The 18886-nt window shown below is 41.3% G+C and overlaps 1 long non-coding RNA gene across 2 annotated transcripts; it reads right to left on the bottom strand.

Annotated features, from left to right (window-relative positions):
• Window positions 1-941: 941 nt before the first annotated feature.
• LOC126940239 (uncharacterized) lies at window positions 942-15563 on the bottom strand. 2 transcript variants are annotated; one of them, XR_007720686.1, is made up of 5 exons: window positions 15359-15563; window positions 7612-11364; window positions 7061-7129; window positions 2641-4852; window positions 942-1303 (listed from the first exon to the last, which is right to left on the bottom strand). It is a non-coding gene; the product is annotated as an uncharacterized LOC126940239 (long non-coding RNA). The 2 variants fall into 2 exon arrangements; XR_007720687.1 differs by having other exon boundaries at window positions 7099-7129.
• Between the last annotated feature and the right edge of the window lie 3323 nt (window positions 15564-18886).

Genomic DNA, 18886 nt, shown 5'->3' with positions numbered 1-18886 from the left:
GGACTGGGCTCAGGTCAGGCCAGTCACAGCCCAGTGGTGCCAAGGCTTAGGATTTGGCCCTCCGGCTATTAGGGTGAAGACATCCATGTCATTGGGATGATGAATGTCATTGAGAATGGGCAGACCAGTGTGCTGTTTTCTGTGCCAGTCTACAAGGTTGGGTTGGGAACCCTTGGTAGGCCTGTGTGACACGTCATGTCTGTTGTTTCGGTTTGTGGAAATGACGCCCCTGCACGTTCTTGATTCCTCTTCTCCATGAATGGACACAGGTGAAAACACTACGACTCTGAAGTTAAACAGTTATGTGTTTTAATCCCAGCTTTGCCTCTATGTGACGTTCGTCCACTCATCTAATTTGTGTGAAACCTGTTCTTTTCTGACTAAATTGGTGTTCATGACAACAACCTTGCAAGATTGTCAAGCGCATTATCAACAATGTATGTGAAGTAGTTGGCACAGCGTGGTCATTCTGTAAATTGTAGTAATTATTGCTTCTTTAATCAAAGCAGGTAAATAAATAAGGAAGCATGTTAGATTTTCTGGATCTTTTCTGCTTTACTTTGATCTTTAGCACTAGGCACAAATTATCCTGAAGAGCAAGGAAATGAAAATAGCTTTGCAAAGCTGATTAAGTTTATATTTCTTGTAAAACCACGGAATCAAAAGGCTATCGATTAGCTCTGATGTTGGGTGACCTTTGACTCTTTGAATCAACATGCCCTGCCTGAGAAAGGTCAACTTGGTCAGTTCTTTCACCAAGATCAAGCATGAGAGAGAGAAGATATTTCTTTAGTAGAAGGCTATAGAGAAACTTTAAATGCTTTCTAACCCTCGCCCTCCCCCGCCCCCTGGCTTTTTGTTTTACAAAAAAGAAAAAGTAGAAGTTATTCAAAGGAAATTCAAGGTAACTAGAAATTCAAGAGGATAGGGAAAAGGTGGTTACATCATTGATCAGGATCTAAACTTAATCTGCTTAATTTCTCTCCCATTTTATTAGTGCTAAGGATGAGAATAACTGTTATTTCTGATAGATATTTGCATTTTATTCATAGTTGAAGTTGGAGATCTTAGGAGGTGTTTAGTAGTAATGTCGGGGTGGTTCTAGTCAACAGAAATGTAGGTCCAAGGAGCAGAGAAGCAGCCATGCTTGCTAGAGTCCATGCGGATGTGCCGTTAGATGTGGAATCTCACAGGAACTGCTGCGGGAGGCCCAGTGGGGCAGCATGGGAACAGGAAGGTGATCCGGAAGTGTTTCTGTCCATGCCGTGGTTCCCCCGCCTCCAAGGCTCTCACCTCCAGTCATCTGTGAGTGTAAACATCTAGACTCTAGACTCTGCGGGTCAGGATTCTGAGCGTAAACATCTAGACTCTAGCCCTCTCTGCGGGTCAGGATTCCTTGCTTCTACCTGGCTTGACCAGTTTCTAGTTGATTCTCATTCCTCACAGTAGTTATCTTCTATAAAGTTGCCAGGAATTCTAAATTAGTGAATACTAAATCACTGCTTCCAGGGAAAATAGAAGGGTACCTTCCTGTGAACCTCCAGTCACAAGATTTTCATTACCTGGTAAGTAATAAACTTGCTTTATGTGTGTTTCTGTTTCACAACACCATATTTAATACATATTCACTGATTCATAAGTACTGAGCTCACGGCCAGCAGAGCTGTCACTCACTCTTGAACCAAGCTCCTCTAACTCATATCCATTCTCCATCAGCCACATCACTGCGTTCCTGAATGCAGGAACATTAGGCAGCACTTCATTACTACACTTGGTGGCCGTTCTAAACAGCGAAATCACCAACAAAAAGCACAAAAATACAAAAAATGTGGTATGAAATGGACTGTAAAAGCAAAAGGCACTTATTTATATAGGATGACCAATGAAACAAGAAGCCAGGTTGTTGCTCTGTTTGACTTCAGGTGAGATCATGAGCAGCCAGTGGCTAAATGTTTTGTTGCTCTGTGCACACCCTCATAGGGTCAAGGCGGCACTAAGGGTATTGATGTTGGGGGCTCCACGCAAATGCAGGGAGTCTGAAGATTGGCAGATAAGGAATCCACCAACAATGAGGATTATCTCTGACTTCACAGCTCTCATGGCCTCAGCCTCTGTATTTCAACACAGGATGCAATCAGCTGTGGCTGGCAGAAGCCAGGGATGGGCAGCTTCATGGGGAGGGCCCTTTCTCCAGGACTGTTAAGGACAGAGCTGTACTTCAGCAGGAAGTGTGGCTGAGGAGGAAGAAACTGAGATTCCCAGCACATGGGTTAATGGAAGGGCCCTTCATCTTTTTACACTGCTTAGAAAGATGTACTTAGCACCCTAAACATTGAGTGAGTTTTAGAGGCGAAAAGTGACAGGACCTCATTTTTGTAATGGACAGTGCAGTTAACCTTGGAACAACACAGGGGTTGGGGCACTGACCTCCACACAGTAGAAAATCTAAGTAGAGTTTTGACTCCCCCAAAACTGTGAGCAGCAGCCTACTGTTCACCAGAAGCCACACTGATAGCATAAAGAGCTGATTACACATATTTGTATTTATCACATGTATTATATACTGTATTCTTACAATAAAGTAACCTAGAGAAAAAAAATGTTACCATGAAAACCATAAGGAAGAGAAAATATATTTACCACTTATTCAGTGGAAGTGGGTCATCGTAAAGGTCTCCATTCTCATCTTCTTCGTGGGGAGCAGGCTGAGGAGCGGGAAGAGGTCTTGTTGTTTCAGGGGTGGCATTCACGGAGGAAAATTCACATGTGAGTCAACCCTGTTATTGAAGGGTCAGCTATAGTTTCTCACTTTTCCTTGCCACAGAAGTTGTCATGGGAACCAAGAGAAAGGTAGGTCACAAGCTGTACAGTTGAAAACAATGTGCCTGCTGGTCTGGGACCTTGGCGCCACCTCTGTAGGATGCTAAGGCCAATCCTCTGGGTAGCTGTGAGGATCCGTCGAAAGCTTTCCAGCTTCCAAGTCTATATAGCTATGAGACATGGGACGGGTGGAGTTGGGGCTTCTGACCACACCACCGTGACAATATTTACTTATAGCCTTGGCAGCAAATAAAAACAAAAAGGCACTGAAGATACTTCCACCCTGAGACTCTAACAGGAGTACTTTTATGGAAAAGATAATGGCCATAGCTACGCTGTGTCTGACCCTCTCTTCTTCGACTGGGGTGTGGCCGAGGCCTCTGCGTAAGGCACGCTCCGCACCCCAAGGGTGGAATGATGAATGAATCACCTCTCAACCACAAAGATGAGGAGAGGATAAAGTAAGAGAAGTTATGACTTTTTCTTCCTTGCATCAACAAAGAGGTTTTTGAATTTTCTAAATAGATTTCTTTCTGGGCTGTGCAGGTAGAGGAATGGAGTGAAAGGCCCTCCCAGGGATCCTCCAAGCTCTCAAGCCTGAGATTTAAACATGCAGGCACAGACATAAACACACACATTGACTGATGCCACACACCGTGTCAGGCCGTCCACCTGTGCAGAGCTGGGTGGTCTGGCGGAGAGGCACTGGGAGGGGCTGCCGGCTCACTGGGGTCCTGGCATGGCGGTAGAGTTCACAGTGCGATTTCGTCCCAGAACTAAGATCCTCACACATATATGAAGTTATAAATGAGACCAAGGACATCTGAACTAGTCACAGTCCAGCAAGAGTCTGTAAGTTTTGTTTGTTTGAGTCTACTATGGTTTGAATGATGGTGTCCCCACCAAAATTCCCATTGAGACTTAATCCCTAGAGTGGTGGTATTAAGAGATGGGGCCTTTGGGGGAAGTGATTAAGTCCTGAGGACTGGAGGGAGCTAGCTCAGGACCATCTCTGCCCTTGCATCCTTTTGGCCATGTCAGGACACAGAGTTCACAGCGCCATCTTGGAGGCAGAAGTGAGTCCTCACCAGCCACAAACCTGCAGGTGCCTTGATCTCAGATTTTCCAGCTCCAGAACCATGACATAGATTTTTATTACTCATAAATTACCCAGCCTCTGGTGTTTGGTTGTAGCAGCGCAAAAAGACTAACAGAGTCAGATATTTGTCTCACCAAAATCTCAGATGGGATGACAAAGGGATTTAAAGAAATCAAGTCTGATAGCTGCTCAAAATCTCGAAGGTCCACCCTTAGTGATAGAGGCAGTCCTCAAATTCATATGAGAGGAGATGTACTGTTCAAAAACTGTGCTTGAAAGCCACTGTCCAAATGTTTATAACAGATCTCTCTGCCTGTCATAGAGAACGAGAAGCCCCGTTTTTAAGAGGAAGCTCCAGCTATCTTTAAGTTCCTTCTCCCTGGATCCCGCCGTACTTCTGGGGGTCCAGGTCCCCTGCTTCTCCTGCCCTGTCAGCTGTGATCTGCTCCTCTTGAGAGGGCTGGTGTGGCAATACCTTCCCCAGGGACTCAGCCCCACTCAGCTCCTGCCCATCCTGAGAACAAGGTGGCTTCCCCTCTGAATGTTATACTTTTCTTCCAGAATTACTATGTATCTGGAGTTAGAGGGGAAAAATTGTTGATGTTCTCCTTTCAGAAAGCAATGTTCATATTTGGGCTTGATAATCCCAAGGCACGTCTTCAAGCTGCCAGCCCACAGCCCATGGCACATCTGAAGCAGTGAGGGTGCTGGCTGGGCACAGCTGGGGATGGAAAGCTTCTGTGATTTGAGGGAGCACTGCCTTCCTTGTTCAGGGGACCCAGTGAGCAAGAGACCTCCCAGTCCTCTGGGCTGGGGGAAGGAGGACGTCGTGACCAGTCTCTGTCAAGCCTATTCCAGGAGAGGGGACGTATCTGGGTTAACATTTTACTGAGATGCCTCAAGGTCCGGAGCTGGATATGCTCAGTTGAGAGGCTGGAAAAGAGAAGCAGAGAAGACCAACAACAGATTTTGCTACTTCCAAGGCTGATGCAGTATTGAAGCACTTTTAGCACGGCCCCAAGTACCTGGCGCTCTCCCAACTTCCGCGGTCTCAGCATCCCTCTTCCTCTCTAGGCACCCCAGAACCTGAAGACCCAGTAACTAAGAGATTAAGAAGGATTTAGCTGGAAACTGTGTCCTTTCTCATAGATCTGTTTCTGGGACATACCAGTTAACTATTTTGAACATCACCCTCGTCTCTGACAAAATACTGCCTTGGAGGGAAGAGGTACTTAATTCACAGAGCACATTGCAGAAATGGAATTGTCAGCAACAGAATGATGAGAAAGCTGGAAATAAAGAGATGATATTAGGGGCATCCATGGACTGGGGGGCTTGGCGGTCGTCTTAACTGAGATGGTGTCTCTGCTCTCTGTAGTGTTCCTTAGAGGACTCTCATCCAGTCAGTGACAGCTGAATGGGAAACAGCAAAGGGGTACCACGGTCACTTGGCAAGGATGGATGGCACAGGGGACAGGGGATGATATATAAATCCTTCTGAGAGCAGAAAGTCGTCTTCCCATCATCTTTATAGCTGACTCCCCCGGCTCTTAGAGACCTGTGATAGCAGCATCATTACCACTTCCCTGCATCCATCCCTTGCACTTTTGTAATGTGGCAAAGAGAGATTAATTGTATGGTGAAACTCTTCAACAATTTGCTGAACCTCTGCATTCCTAACATTAATCTTTCCCCAAGTGCCCTATCATTAACTTGAAAAATCAACCGGGCAAAACTTCAGAGTAGGTTCATGCAAATGAAAATACATAGTGTGCGGGGATGGTGCAGGGATGGAGATGGGGAGGGCTGTCGGCTGTCGGAGAACCTGTAGCAAAATGATACATTAAACTGTTTTCCTGAATGCTTCACCCGTGAAACATGTCATTTATCCACTATACTATGTCCTGTACTATTTCATTAGAATCGTTTACTTTGGGCCTGGACCTGCTAAAAGCATGAAAAACACTTCCAGTTTCAAGTTGTTTTCAAAGTATGCTAATAAAAAAATCACTTTTCTTCCTCTGTCTCCAAAAGAAAATCTCTATTCTCCCTTCATTTGTGGGATTCAGCAACTAGCCACCTTTTCCTAGATTTTCTTCCATTTGAAAAGAAAATAAACAAAACACACTTGTTTTGAAATGTTCCCGCATCATAAATGTTCTCATTATGCCAAATTTGAATAACCCTCTTATCAAATATAAAATTGGCTAGAGAAATATATTCATTTTTGAAGTTTTGAGTTCATTTTTTTAATAAGACCTCTCCACATGTAGATTTGTTTTTATTTAAGTGGAGGTCTCGATCTGTGCTCACAACATCATTATAACCAGCCAGAGAGAGAAACAGAGTTTCCATCAAGGAGGAAATGGCCCTTGAGTGGGGCTCATAAGTGTAGATTTCGACCCTGAGGTGCCCGTGGGTGGCAGAAGCCAATGCGTGGCTTTGCCCCGGCCAATCCTCTGTTTTCTTTCTTTGTAGCCCCAACAGTGATTTAAGTCTTATGCTACAGAGTTCAATCATGAATGTCAGTAGTTTGGGAATGAAAAGCAAGAATGCACCCATTTTTCTACTTGACTACTTTTGAACTAGATCTTAAAAAAAAAAAAAAAAAAAAATGGCACTAAGTCAAATCTCCCCGGAATGGAGCGTCATCTACTTTTCCATTCATAACCACTGGTCACCTCACTGGTCACCTGAGTCAGGCAGAGGGAAGAATGCATGATTCCAATCAAACCAGGTTAAATGAACAGACAGAATTAGAGAGTCCTGGAAAGGGAAACTCAGGGATTTGCTAAGATCACTTTCTAGATTTAGTTGAAAGTTAAATACATAAACCATATAAAATCTGTGATGTTTGTGCTAGGAACAAAATTTAAAGTGGAATTTAAAATGAAAAGTGATTCACCATTTATCATACTTTTTCATTTGTGAATTGTAAGTGATTGTGTGATCAAGAAAGTGAAAACTTAGCAAAGGCTTGGATTTAAGTAAAAAGACATTCAGGGTTTTTTTTCAATTACTCATTCAATTAATATTTATTGAGAGGCTTTAGCATGCACATCTCACTCAAGGCAAACAGTTGAGAAGCTTATAATTTAGACAGCACAAGACAAATACTTGAGTAATAGATAATATAATTACATATAAACAGGTCATATGTGGAATCTCCCAGAACAAACCTTCTTCTCTCGAGTTTGCTGATGTCTGTAGCTACGAAGAACAAAAACAAATGATTAGACTCTTCATGATTACGGATTTGTTTGAACTTTGATTACTAACTAAACTAATAATTTATTTTTATAAGCTGACTGTTCAGCTTAAATTAAAATCATTTGAGCTTATGGGCAAGGTAAATATGTTTGAATTTTTAACACTTTCTATGTAATATTAGGGAACTCCATTTGACAAATTTAGTAGAACCATCATTAATCTACATAGATTATTTTCTTGAACTAAAAGCAATTATTAATATTCATTAAGTGCCAGGCAGTTTACACACACACACACACACACACACACACACACAAAATTTATCCCTCTAAACAAACAGTCTTATGAAGGGCATACTATTATCATCTGCATAAAAAACTAACAAAGTTGATGATGCATTGCAGTGAAAGTGTAAACAGAATTTTTCTTTTGCAAGGAATTTGGGGATGATGGTGATCCACAGTTACACATTTATCATTTACCTATTGCACGGTAAGCCCTCGGGATATAAAGATGATCGAGACCTGATACTTCCTCTCCAACTCACCTTCTAAAGAGAGAGATGGACATGTAAACAGGGGGGCACTGAAGGAAGTGAAGACACTGTCCTGGAAATCTTAAAGGTGGAGTGGGGCAGGCAATTCCACCTGGAGCCTTCACAGAGCAGGGACACATGGCCTTTCTTGATTTAATTTGTATCTAGAAGGCATCCTGGACAAGTTGAAGCCATGTCTAAGCATTCTCCAAGTTTTAACAGTGTACTTGAGGCAATGTGGTGATTATTGTTGTGATCTCACAACCAGACAGAGTGGTGATCTATAGTGCCCTTAGCAAGTAAGAAAGTACATTGCTAGTTTCATTGCATCTACTGTAAAGATCTTGGCCAGTACTGTAAAGATCTTGGCCATATATTGTGAAGATCTTGGAAGCCAAGACTAGCAACAATGTCCTCATGCTAAAAGCAGAAGAGACTAGAGGTCTCTAGAGATAGAATAAAACCTACTTCTATTTACTTCTTATTCTGTCCATCAAATAAAATCCATCAACAATGGTTCATGACATCGACTCAATACCCAGAGTACATTTTGAGGGACTAACCACTCCAGGACCTGCCAAGCACTTCATGACAGCAGTGTGCTGGGAGTAAGAATTATGGATGGTTTAGTCCAATAACATGAGAATGTGTGTGTGATTTAACAGCTTCAAACAGCAGTGTGCGATGTATGCATGCCAACATAACTTACCTAGGACTCAACCTAATCTCCTAAGATGCAACATGCATTCACACATACTCGTGTCTAAAGTTATTACATTTTGTGGTTGTTCACTTACACTAGCTCTAGAATGAGTAAGGCTGAGTTCTTTCCCCAAAGCACACTGTAAATTCTCATATCATAGACTTTTGATAGAATTTCAAGTATTCATGAATCATTAATAATTGTCCTAACTTTAAAAAGGTGCCTACCTTGAACATGATATTCAGATAATGAATTCTTGAAGGCTCATTGAGTTGGTTTTCTTGGCCATCATCTTGAAGCATGCTATGCATCTTAATTTTCCCTAAGGAATACGTCTAAGGGAAATAGTTGGTCATTAACACTATAAAATTTATCAAATGACTGAGCATAGACTTCATAAAAGATACATAGTAATCATAACAAGAGTCAAAATTCCAGTTAGGATACATAAATAACCTCCATGAGATGGGAATCAAATAAAAGCTCTCCAACCTTGCAGCCCTAAGGAACACATGTCACTTGATTGCTCACAGCTTGGACACTATATTCTTTATCTGCAGGAGAGATGTTCACTGAAGACCCCCAAATGACGCTCCTTCCTGCACCAGGGAAAGTTTAAGAATTACTGTGCCACAGGGAGAATATACAAGGGCTGCAAGAGATTATCTTCCTAGAATCCTGGTGCAGGGATTTGAGAAACTGTCAGGATGAAAAATGATACTATTTTAATCTCCCCATAAATAAGATTGGCATATTGTGCTTTTATTATATTCTTTGAAATGAATTGATTCTATTCTTACAAATTAAGACATTTTATTCACATGCCAGTATAGAAATCTTTCTGAAACAAGTGTTGGTGAGGATGTGGGGAAATTGGAACCCTCCTACTTTGCTGGTGGGAATGTAAACTAGGGCAACCACATTGAAAAACAGTTTGACAGTTCCTCAAAATGTCAAGCATAGAGTTAACATAAGACCCAGTAATTCTACTCCTAAATATAGACCCAAGAGAATTGAAAACTTACGTCTGCACAAAATCTTGTACACGAATATTCTTATCAGCTTTATTCAGAATAGCTAAATTGGAAACAATCCAAACGTTCATCAACAGATGGGTGAATAAACAAAATGTGGTATGTCTGTGCAATGGAATATTATTTGACATTTTATAGAAAGAATGAGGTTCTGATCCATGCCTTAACACAGATGAACCTCGAAAGCACTATGCTAAGTGAAAGAAGCAGTATTAATGGGCCACATATTATATAATTCTATTTATAGGAAATGTTCATAACAGGTAAATCCGTAGACACAGAAAGTTGAGTAGTGGAGGCCAAGGGCTTTGGGGAAGCTTTGGAGAAAGTGAAGAGGGACTGCTAACGTGCTTTATTTTGGGATGATAAAAGATAGTGTCAATGGTTTTAGAGTTAGGTGAAGAAACTAAAAATCACTGAATTATACCCTTTAAAGATGCATTTTACAAAAGATGAATTATATTTCAATAAATTGATATATAAACCTTTCTTAGCTCTTTTAGATAATTCAAGCCTTGTCCTGATTAATTTCTGTAAATGATCACTATACAACTAGTTGTTTTGGGATGCGTTTGGCCTTTAGATGAAATAAAACCAATTTTTAAGATAAACAAAGACAACTAAGCAGTAAGAAGTGATTTTTTTTCACATGTGTTGAAACTTTGTTTTCAAACATCTGAAGAAAATCATCTATAAATGAATCAGAATGATAATAGATATGTTTTTGCAATACTTTCACAGATGGTCTTATTTAAACACATTCCAGTGATGATAAATACAGAAGCTTATGGAGTTACATAATACGAGATTCTGGTTTGGATATGAGATCCAGCCGAGCAAGTTATCTGAGGGAACATTTCTTATTTGCCTTTGTATTTTGTTGGGCATAGACTATGTGCTAGTTACGGGCGGATTAAATGCATTATCATCTTAAAGCTGTGCCTTTTTGGGGAGCCCCTTCAACCAGCAATAAAAAAAATATACTATTACTCTGAGTTAAGACAATTTTAAAGGACAACCCATTCTGGAATGCAGTTGATGCTTGATATATGTTTCATGAACGAATGTCTGAAGTTATACATATATGAATGGATCAATGCAGAGTATATAAATGTGGATTTCAGAGCTGTCCCTCTCCCTAGTTCTAAAGTTTGCTTCTTCCTTCATTTCCAGTATAAGCATTGAAATTTTGAAGCATTCTTAACAAATGAAATATCTAAAAATATTTGTGGTTTGGTTTGTGTACGGAATGCATCCCAAAGGATTCATTTGTTACCTAAATCTATAATCAGTAATGTTAAGAACTTTTAACAATAAGACATGACACGACGTAATAATCCTCTGAACCAAAAATGAGGACAATGCTTCCTGAAAAGTAATTATTTTGGAGTGAAACCTAGTTCTTAGTTACCTCATGTGACTGTAAAATACTTTTATAGGAATAAAAAAGTATTGAGACAGCACAGGGCTTTTCCTTAGTCTATAATGATTGGTTTTCTCTCATAAGCTTCATTAACCCAGTATTCTATGTATATGTGCCTATGTACATGTGTGTGTTTCTGTGTGTGTTTGTGTGGGTGTGCCTGTGTGTATTATATTTTCCCCAATAGAATAACACTTTGGGAATGTATATTGTTTGCAGAGGGTAAAGGGAGCCGAGTGGAATGCTGTTACTGAATATTATCATACCCTTTATTGATTGAGATTCCTTTGTCAAAGGAATGTCAAATGTCATTTGGGTCACTGTCCATTTTTTAGTGTATTTTGGCAAAAAGCAAAAATTGTGAGGCTTCACTTATTTCATGTACTGATTTGGGTGATAGTTATTTGCATCTGACAATTTGCTTATTTAAAGAACATGAAGGTCATTATCATTGAACTTTCTCTGAAATAACCAACACACGGAGACTGGATTCATACTTACTGTTGCCTCTATTGGCTTGATGAAATCAGTGCTCAGAACCTGAGAGGGCAGAAATGGCAAGACAGATTAATTTACTTTAAAGGTTTTGAGAGTTTCTTATTGATTTTTTTGCGTGGATTTGCACAGTCTAAGATCACATAACAAGTGAGAACATCAGATTTCTCACAGAGAAATTCTTAAGTTCAAGTATAAAAATGTTACGATTTTGGTCAATATCACATGTTTTATTTATTTATTTATGTTTATTATTATACTTTAAGTTCTAGGGTACATGTGCACAACATGCAAGTTTATTACATAGGTATACAAGTGCCATGTTGGTTTGCTGCACCCATCAGCTCATCATTTACATTAGGTGTATCTCCTAATCCTATCCCTTCTCCAGCCCCCGACAGGCCCCAGTGTATGATGCTCCCCTCCCTGTGTTCATGTGTTCTCATTGTTCAACTCCCACTTATGAGTGAGAACATGCAGTGTTTGATTTTTTCTTCTTGTGTTACTTTGCTGAGAATGATGGTATTAAACTGTCTGTTAACCCTTCTTGAGTTTAAACAGGTATTCTAGTTTTGCTTCATAACACAGCATGCCCTCTCCATTCTTTGACAGCTCATCATACCTCAAAGTAAAATGAGAGACCTTCAACTTCATTCTCAATCAAATCTCCAACTAATCCTGTTCATGAACTCTTCTGTCTAGCCAAACTCTCTAAATTAATTCTTGACCATCTGATGTTACTGCCTTCATTTGCTCTTCTTGGCATTTTTTTTTTCCCCCTGAAAATCTTACTAGCCATTCCTTAATATCAAATCTACTTATTTCTGTACAATGGCTTCTGAACACTGTAAGTATCTATCCTTGCCCTGAACTACTAACATTTATTATCTGTATCAGACATGTGGCATGTGCATTTACAACTTTGTTTTGAGGTTAACTGTGGGCATGTTTGTGCCCAGTGCTAGATTATCAATTCTTGGAGGTCATCAACCACCCAGATTGATATTTGCAAGGTACTTCATGCATAGCAACCTTATAGTAAATGTCTGTTGACTGAATGAGTGAATGAGAAGAGATTAAAACTGAGGTGGTTACTCATCGAAGAGGTGTCCAAATAGTGAATGATTAAACAAGAAGCAGTAACTCATACTGTTCTTCCTTTTGACCTGTGCTGTTGTTTTGGTAGCTGAGATTCTCTGGTCACTAAGTAATCAGATATATGGATATACTCCCTTGAGGTGTATTTTGGGAAGGACTTTGATTGTCCCACAAAGCAGAGTACAGATCTGACGCTAGATTGCTCTTGTTTTCTTTTCTTTTCTTTTCTTTTTCAAAGAGGCATGCTATTAATGTAACTCTGGTCACAAAACGGCTATGCATTTCTTAAAATGTTTTTTAAAATTTCACTCTAGAATACTTACAACTAACTGGTTATGAATCTATTTATCCTGGCGTAACAATGGGTTTGATATTGTGACTAAAATTGTAATTTTGGTCTCTCCCAGGTAATAGGATGTCACAGTGACAGAGTCATGAGATTTCAGTAAGTGACATGAGCACACTCAGCCTGGTAGACTGTTTTCAAAAGGTTCCAACACAGACCACTTCGGTACAAAGGGTCAAACACAGTCCAAACAAATGCTTGACAATAATAGGTACAAAGGACTCGTGTCCTTGGTGAATGATTAATCATAAGCTATCATAAACAAAAGTATTCTATACATTTGATAAACAGGTTCATAAAGAGCACAGGAAATACTGAGGAAAATCACATCTTTCAAAATTAAATGTCAGTCATAAGACAGCTGACTTAATTTTGGGGAGGTTTTCATTTAACACTTTGAGTGAAGCTAGAGTAGCAGGTGCCATGTCTGCACCCCCAAGTTGGTAATATATATGCACCCATCATTAAAATGTACTGTTTGAATTCTTATGTGTTGCTTTCATTCTGTGCTCCATTCAGTAGATTATTGTATACACATTCACTCCCAGAAGCCGCTGTAATGGGCCATCACAGTCCCTCTCTTACATTTTCTCTTCTCATGCAAATGAAAGAGCAATTAGCCATGACAATCAGTAGGCAGAAAGACTGTCAAACCCATTTTGAAAAAATAAATACAAAACCCGTTGTTACATCTTTGGAGTAGCCTAAGAACAAATGTATGACTCCATATTTTTAAAAAGGAAATTTTTCTCCCCACAGATGTGCAGGAATGTAGATAGTCAAATGCATGTGGCCATCCCAAGACCCACGTGTTCTTGGAAGATTATGCAAATGTTTTCCATTAATTTTGCTGCAGCACGAAACATTTCTGAAGTTCAACTTTAGGGATTATATTGAGGATCACTTTACACATCGCATAGGAAAATAACTTTCTTCCTCAGCTTAGGAGTCAATTGTGATATTGATAGGATTTTTAGCACCTCTCTTGGTACAAAAGAGGGAGAATTAAGCCTATAGTGTAGGCAAATAAATGATTGCAATAAGGAAATCTGTGGACCAATCATTATGTGGGCTTCCTCAGTGACTTACAGAAATTACCATGAAAACAGAAGAGAAATGGGCCCAGGTAATGACAGTGCTTTCAAGCTGTCCCAGGCAATAAAAATGCTTGAGAAATGGTTTCTCAGCCCTGCCATTGGGAAGAGGAGAGAAGGAACTACTCTGGCTATTTCTCCCTACACCTTCCTTATCCCCAGTACTGTGGCCCATGCCTCAAGATCTGTGGACAACAAGCAACAAACAGCAACAAAACATATCAACTCTGGAGCTTTTGGATGTGAGGGCAAGATATATGGTTGAAGCCTAGAAAGCAAAGGGAATAAAGAAATAGAAAGACATAAAATATGAACCCACATGTCCTCTAAAGCCCTTATGTTTCAGAATAATCCATTTTGTTTCTTTAATTACCAGAACCTATACTCCCTTCCTTTTTCCCTCCTAAGAGTTCAGGTCTGCAGGAGCTGTAGGTGAGCTTTCCGAAAGGAAGCACCCGCTGCTTTACATTATGGCCCTGCCATAGGAACAGGCTCTCCAGTTGGCACATGAACCCAGGCGCGGTCCCCATGAGGTCACTCTTCTGCTTGGCGTCCACTATGAGCCCAGACTCTTGACCCCCTACCAGATACTGCTCTTGCCCCCCTTCTGTCCTGCCGAGGCTAGAACATGGAGGCCAAAGCCCATGAGTTTTAAAAAGATGTTGTAGATGCTGTGATTTATCACTGTTTTAGGCTTGAATTCTCCTTACGACATTCCTTTGCGACATCTCCAGTTCCCTAGGACTCTTCCTGTTGGAGAGAACCTTTAAATAAGAGAATGCATGTAACTCGTCCAGTGCAGGGCCCAGGGCATAAACAACTCATTTGATAAAGTATTCCTCCTTCTGAAAGCTCAGATAAGCATCAAATGATACTGACCTCACTGATCTGAAATTTATGCCATATAACTTCAACCCATTGATTCTAGATGTCGCCGGTGCAACCCTACAAAACCAGAATAACTCCTTGAAAATTTCTCCAAGTCTACTTCTCTCCATGGCAAATAGACTCATTTTGAGCTGCTCCTCAGGAGATACGATTGTTCTCCTTTGATTGTGTTCCAGTTTATTTTTACTTACCAGTCAAGTGTTTTAAAATTACCATTTTGGTGTATTTCTTTTTAAAGTGTGTGTGTGTGTGTGTGTGTGTAACCACACTCTTATACTATTTTGTAGCTTACTTTTTACATGTATGCCTCCCTTCCTTAAATACTCTTACACTATGCTCTTCATTATTCTAGTTAATAATCGTGATAAGAGCAAATATGTGATGCATTCTCGCTACAGTCCACGCACTCCACCAAACATATTTAATTCACGTCAAACCTCTGAGGTAGGCCCACGGATCATCAACATTTTACAAATGAAAACCACAGTCAAGTCGAGGTGTATGCAGGCTCGAAAGCCACCCAAGTTCACCAGGAAGTAAAGGACAGAGCCAAGATCCAAACACAGATACGGCCAGCTCCAGAGCCCATGCTCTTTCCTGCTTTCTGTTTTACCTTTCTGGTTCTTCTTTGGCTACAAAGTCCTTTGTGTTTTCCTTTATCCTTTTGTAACTCCAGCACTTTGGAACTTGAGCCTGTGGCAGTATTTTTGGAGCCCTGTCTTTCTCTCTTGTACTCATCTTCAGGGGTAGGTCTAGCTTTAAAAATTACACACATGAACTGCAAACAGCTTAAGCCCATGGAGTCGCTGGCAGGCAGCCTCCTGTCTTCGGGCACTTCCCACTCTTCTTCATTTGCATGAGAACCTTGTTGGGAGGACTTCCTGTCCAGCCTCATTTCATGGGATCAGCCTCCCTGTCCTTGGAAACTTTCCAACAGCTCTGATAGTGCCCGGTTGCATGTGTGACTTTGGGAAGCCTTTGTTTTCTTGGTTGCTGCTGCCCAAAGAACCTATTTCTTCCCCTTTATCAACCAGCAGTCAACATCAATGCTTTTTCCAAAACCTGAGAGACAAATGATCAGCATGATGAGCCGGTAACTGGCTAAATACTCTGGATTCAGCCTGGCAGGTGGGGAGTTGGTCTCCAGTCATTCCTCCATCTTGCTTCCGTGTGGTTTACAGGTAAACCAGGATCACTGCGTCAAACTTTCCTTTTTTCTTCTTCCAGTAAGTGATTTGTGATGCACTCTCTTCCAAGTTAATATAACCATACATCTTCACCGAGATCCTGACCAACTTGCTCAACCCTCCAGCTTGCGAGTTTTCCAAAATCACAGCTCCATCTTCTCCCTCAGTGCTTGTGTCTCCTAGGGTTGCCGTAAGTACCATGAACTGGGTTCTGGGGGCCAGGAGCCTCAAATCAGAGTGCCAAGGGGGCCATGCCCCTCTGGGACTGATTAGAGTCCTTCCCTGCCTCCTCCCTTCCTGGGCTTGCAGCTGCAGCTCCCCAATTCTGCCTCTGCCCTCCCATGCCATTGCCCTTCTCTATCATCTCCCTCTCTTCTACCTATAAGGACACCAGTCCTGTTGGGTTCAGACTCATTGTAATGCCCTCTTCTTAACCTGATTACATCTGCAAAGATACTGTTTCCATTTAGGTCACATTGACAGGTGCTGGGAGTTTAAAGGTTTTAACATTACTTTTGGGGGGACACAATTCAACTCATAACACTTGGGAAACCTGCTTCTATTTAACAGTGCAAACTCTTCTGCCACCATTTTCTAGTCATAAATCCCACCAGGCCAAAGCTCAAAGTAATTTGTAGGATTGCATATACCACCCTAAATTATAGTCTCAAATTCACATTATGAATTATGCATTGGGTATTGACCAATAGACATATGGGTCCACACTTTTTGTTGTTGTTGTTGTTTGGTTTGATTTTCCTTACCTAAGTATGTCAAGGTATTGTCAATTCACTCTACACATCTTTCTGCATTACACTGAGCATCTGCTTTGTGCCAGGAAATGTTCTAGGTGCTCGGGGATCAATGAGGACTAGAGCTGATGCAGTCTTTACTCTTATGGGGGTTAAGGTCTAGCAGCAAAGACAGACATTATACAAGTGCTAAAGACAAATGCAGAGAGTTTTGGACGTGGCCTTTTGAAACTTGGCTGTACTCCTTCCTAGATCTGTGACTATGGATCAATCGCCTAACTTCTTTGTGCCTCAGTTTGCCCATCTGTTGAAAGGGTATACTATCGGTAAACATTTCACAGCATTTTGGAAGGCCAGACTAAATGAATTCACATGAAATTCCCAGAACAGGTCCAGACACAGTAAGTAATCTCTGAGTGTTAGTTATTATTATGCTAGAAAGGCCTAACCTCACCTGGGGACAGAGAAACCCTTCCTGCAGAAGTGTAGGCAAGCAGAGTCTGAAGGCTAAGTGGCACTTGGGGAAAGGTGGAGGAGGGGAGAAGAGGACTTTTTAGGTAAACTGATTAGGACAGGAAGTGACACTCAGGGGTGTTTTCCAGAGTTTTATCTGAGTCCTGTGTTTGCCGCCTCCTTGATCCATTCACAGCCCCCGGAGATAAGCCCTTCTTCAGACACACACTCCCGTCTCATGCGTCTCTAGCAAAAGATCACCCAAAGCTGCCCTCTGACTCTTCTCTTCGCCATTTGTACAACTTCATCAAGCACTAACACACCTATGAGAGGCCGCCGGCCCTTGTCTCCAGCCACGGAATTCTCCAGGAATCCTGCATGGAGGAGACAGGACCTGTATACATTCTGAATATCACCCTCTGGAAATAGCGCTCCCAGGACACACATTGGTAAGGCCTTCTCTTGACCTCGGGTTCTTTTCTCTTCTTGCATGATGGTAGTTGCCTGCAGCATGCCAGATCGAGCTGTTTCATCCCAGGATTTTTCCCATTTTGTGAAACGCTGGCCGTAGTAGGACCGTTCAGTCCTCTGCTCTGTGGTATCCCACACACTTCATCTCAGGAAGTCTTGTCTTGTCTGAGGATGTTTTTCAAAAACCTCAAATCTTTCCTGCTGGTTTCATCCCTCTGTAACTTTAACTAAAGATCTGCAGCTTTTTTTTCTGTAAATGGCCAGATAGTAAATATTTTAGCCTTGTGGGCTATGATGATCTCTCTCACAAACACTCAATACTGCTGTTGTAGTGAAAAAGCAGCCAGAGGCCACATGTTCATGAAGGGGCAAGGTGTGCTCCAATAAAACTTTATTTATAAAACATTCAGCCAGCAGGATTGGCCTGCAGGCTGTAGTTTGCCTCCCCTTGCCTTAGACTATAACATTTCCTTTGGAAAAATAAAAGCTGTGATCCAATGTGGAACCATTGTGGATTCATGCTTAAGTTTAATACAGTTAAAACCAAACTCCCTTTTCTACTAAAATTAGCTCCCGCCCCAGATTTCCCTATTTCTGGCAATGACAGCAACACTTTCCAACTCATACACGTTCAACAACATGGAGTTGAATATTTGATTCCTCCTCTCCATGAACTGCCATATTTCTCACATCTGTGTATTTCTATTTTCATAGCTGTCATATCTTATCACTTCACATCGGATTATTTATTTTCTTGGCTTTTAGACTGACAGATTTGCCTTCTTTTTTTTTTTTCATCTAGTATGGCTTTGGGGTCAATCATTCCTAAAAATGTTGCTGTTATCAATCCTTTACTCTTCGGTCTTCCTAACCTACCAAACTCTGACTGCAGTCTACCTCCAGCTTCTACCTAGGTCTCACCATGGGGTTTTCCTCTGACAAGGAAGTCCACTTTGCTTTGTTCCTGAACCCTGTTCTTTGGCTCATATTATCTCCTCTGTTCAAGATGACCTTTCATCTACAAGGCTCCTCCCCCGTGTCCATTCTGAAAAGCAGAGCTCAGTTCTAGCCTTCTCCCTGACACTCATCAGTCCATTCCGTCCTATACGCTCCGGTGCCGATGTCCCCCACCTCTGGGCTCTTGAGTGCAGGTCGTCTCTTAGACTCACTTGGTGCCTCATCACATACCACCTCGAATCCTTTTCTAAAGTTTCAGAAGTGTTTGTGATATGCCCCTAATTAGAGCAAGGTTTGTCAAGACCAGCAGCACGCCGCACA

The sequence above is a fragment of the Macaca thibetana genome, chromosome 17 (assembly GCF_024542745.1).
Source record: "Macaca thibetana thibetana isolate TM-01 chromosome 17, ASM2454274v1, whole genome shotgun sequence".
NCBI classification, from domain to species: domain Eukaryota; kingdom Metazoa; phylum Chordata; class Mammalia; order Primates; family Cercopithecidae; genus Macaca; species Macaca thibetana.
This window is presented reverse-complemented; position numbering and strand designations above follow the sequence as displayed.